Source organism: Astatotilapia calliptera, chromosome 16, assembly GCF_964374335.1.
Source record: "Astatotilapia calliptera chromosome 16, fAstCal68.1, whole genome shotgun sequence".
In the NCBI taxonomy this organism is placed as follows: Eukaryota; Metazoa; Chordata; class Actinopteri; order Cichliformes; family Cichlidae; genus Astatotilapia; species Astatotilapia calliptera.
The window spans coordinates 9,088,204-9,092,225 of NC_137437.1; positions in this window are offsets into that span (position 1 = coordinate 9,088,204).

A 4,022-nucleotide genomic window follows, 5' to 3' on the forward strand; every position below is an offset into this window, starting at 1 on the left:
GTGTGAGTGCCGTCTTTTTACTTCTTAGCTTTCAACAATCGTGACTTAATGAATAACACCACAAATAACAGTGAGTGTCCAGCCCCCTCACATTAGTGATCACATAAGATAAATTTATTACAATAGCTATAGCTACATTATTCATAGGAAGTTACTGTCCTGCACAGCTTCGGTCTTCATTGGCAGAAAACCTCCTGCTCTAATCAAAACAAGACAAAGGTAGAAAAGGATGGGGAACAACAGAGACAGCCTACAGGGAGGTGGAGGTATTGTTGTGCTAACAATGTGGGATGTGGAAGAGAATTTCCCAGGCTTATGTAAGTGATAAAAAGGGGAACTCCTGCCCTGTTCATCACCCTGCAGCCAAATATACCCCTCCCCAACTGCAGTTACCACCCTCAGTGCTGGCAGGGTGGTGGGAGCTGGATGTGGAGCTGAAAAGATTGACATTGTGGGAAACACTCACAACACCCACTGAATCTGCAAAACTTGGCAGGACTTAGCACAGGGAAACACAGCACATGTGTTCAACTTTTCAAAAGTTTTTTTTTTTTTTTTTTATCAAACACAACTCTAAAAGAAGGTAAACAGTTTAATTATCTGATGTTAAAGTTATGCTGGAAATGTAGTTCTGTAACAATGGTGGTTGAGTAAAGGTCTAGGCATCACTTGAGGCAATAGTCTTGGGATCATGACTGTCTGTTTAAAGTTTATTGGCAGTAGCTGTTGCAATATTTCTATCCAGATCAGAGTACCAGACTAACAGTGTTACCCCTCGTGCTGGGTTGCTGAAGTTTCTATTAAGGTGATCAAAGAGAGGTTTATCCACTTAACACACTGTTTGCTGCTACAACTACACATGTTTCTTTTCCAAATATTTATTTATAAGTGACTTATGTATGTATGTATGTATATATATGTATATATTGTACTATTCTTAGTTAGGGTATTGTCTGTCTTGTCTTAATGTTGGTTTAAAATGGAGCACTGTAACAAAAAATAATTTCCCCCAGGGATCAATAAAGTATTCTGATTCTGATTCTGATCCTTTGTGGAAAAGGAATATAACTAGATTTTCAAATTTGCATGCAAGACAACAGTGTTGTCAATGTTGTTACACATTAGTTTCTTGCAATTTATGCCTAAAGACTCATGGTGACAGGTTTCTTCCTACTTCTTTTCTAATACTAACATATCTGATGGTTTAAGTCTGCAGTTCAATTTCTTTATACTGACAGAAAGGGCTGTTCCACTGGTCTTATCCATTCAAGATCAAAGGTGGTCCACAATGCACAATCAGTTCAATCTCCGTACTTTACACTAATGTTGTTTTATGCTAGAAAATATCCGTTTTATGCATGGCAATATCTGGGAATATTTATAGGTACAGTACTTGGAGCTGCTGTCGATGAGCACTCAAAAGTCCAGTCCATACTAAAAGTTATAATTGTTTAAAAAACTCACAGCCTGTCCAATTTCATGACTGCTTATCAGACAAACACATACGCACAGATATAACCACCAGTTCTGTGGCAGTTATTTGATTAGTTTCAAATATACTTCTTGAACCTGAGACTGGTTTCACTCCCTTTTGTTTCCAGACAGGTTTGGTTGCTTTGAAAAGCAGAAATGGTACACTTTTTTTTTTATTATTGAGAAACGTTAAAGGGTTGAGTTAGGATATTTATAGTTTCTACTCACGTGACAGCATTCAGCTGCTTTTTTCAAATTCACAAGTTAATCTGATAAAATCCTAAGAAAACAAAAAATAAAACACCACCCAGTCCTCATACCTGAGAGACTGTCATACACAGCTGGATCCAGCTGGTTCCTTCAGGCAGGTACACATAAGCCCTGTGTTTACACACCTGGAGAGCCTGCTGTTTCAGAGACAAACATGTAGAAACATGCAGGGATGCAAAGAAATCCCACTGTTTGTACTCTCACTGAACCACTTCACACTTCTCACCAAACCCAGCAAGAACACACAGCGAGTCTTCAAACACAACATTTTTTTATTAATTAAAAAAGACTTGGATGCACAAACTTTACCAGACATTTTTTTGTGACTCACCTCATGAAAAATGTTTCAATTAAGTATTGCTGCTGTTGGGTTTATTAGTTTTATGACCCATATGACCCATTGTTTAACAAATGCTTGATGCTTGATGGGTCTAAAAAGACCTGAATTCAGATATTAAGAACCTCATTACTTTTGTCCATACAGAGTATTTAGTGCAAAGCTATCAGCTAATGGTAGCATACATAGATACAGATAGTTGTTAATCAGTATTAAGTAACATAAAAATAAAAATGTTAGCAAAAATAAAATAAAATATTAATACTATAAACAAAATTGGAGCACTCTTGGTGTCAGAGCAGTCAACCCCACTGCAAGATCTACAATCACTGGTGTTATTTGCATGTGCGCAAGCTGCTAGTTCAGTGCAAGTCCTTTATGCAAAGAGTCTTTCTCAGACCTGGGACAGTTTTTCCAGGAAACTTGTTTTGCCAGGGAGGAGGTGCTGCCTCGCAGGCTAACGTCAGGAAACAAAAACTGTGTCTCGTGAACAACACATTACATAAGACTGCAGCACGTCTGAGTACAGCACCAACATAGATATGTGACTAATGACATTGTGAATATTACTTTTTTAAAAATTTCAAATAAAGAGTAAAAATTTAATTTTTCAGTTTGGCCAATCAGACCCTCTTAGTGGTGCAAATACGTAGTTTTTAAAGCTTGGAAACATATGTTATCACCCGGTGAAAAAGTACATACAATAGGGGAAAGATTTGTGCAGACAGCATGTTCGGGAACATTGACTTTTAGTCTGAAGCTATTTCTGAGTATACATGTACCGGTGGGAAAGACGCAACAATGGTTGATGTCAAAACTGCATCGTCATGACAGCTGTAGGGTTTTTTTTCTTTTGAAGTCAGCAATTTCATATGCCTAGTTTACACCTTATCATAAGTTTCATTTTCCTGTGTGAAGATTTACCAGCAGTGTCAACCCCAAAGTTTCATCTGTGTGATTCATGTGATGGTTCTCCATTTGATATTCATCAGACTCTTTGTGATGTTAAAATGTGACTGTCTGATCAGTGTAAACTATATTTTTTTCTTAGTGTTCACTGAAGCTCTAAACAAAAGAAAAACAACTTGTTTGTTCTTGCACAAGTTTGCTATAAACCACACGTGTAAATCTGTGATCAAGGGAGGAGAAAGAGAGAACTAACAGCAAACTGAAGGATTCAGAGGAGGCTGGCTCAGCTCAGCTCTTCATGTTTGACACAGTTCAGCTATCCAAGTGGTGGGATTTCCAGCCCTGCAGCTGCTCTGTGTCCCCAGGAGGCTGTAGGGAGTTTTGGAAGGAAATCAAACATTACTGCCAGTGATTCATTTAACACCAACCCTCCCCCAAATCCTCGACTATCATGCAGTTTCTCTCTCTTTCCCTGCCATCAACCTCTTGACCTCTGTGTCCATCCTGCCCTCGTTCCTTAGCCTCTCTTACTGTAATCCAGTGCAATAATGGATTCTGGTTTTAGGTTACCATGGAGTTTAGTTACATTGATGCTACTTGTTCTGTTTGCCTTAATTATATTTAGACTCTTCACACATCTAATTTTTATTGGTTTTAGTTGCACATTTACACCACATATTACACATTTAATTTTGTTTTAAATTGTTCACCAATGCAGACAAGCATGGTTTTATTTGCTGCTGAAGTTTCAAAATATTGACTTGCTCTTAAGACTTGACTTTCATTGTCTTAATTAATGCACTCGATATTATCTTTGCATTTGACAAACACGAGTTTGATTTGAATGTTTGTGACTCAGACTGAGGGGTTTGATGATAGCTGTAGTATTAACCTTGTTATACAGTGCTGTGTTTGGGTTTTTGTGTAGGTATTTTTCTATGCAGAGACTGCGCAAAGACCTACACAACCTATTATAATGTGTTTGCATGCAGTCCTCCAGAAACCAACAGCACATAACTCAACACAGATGACA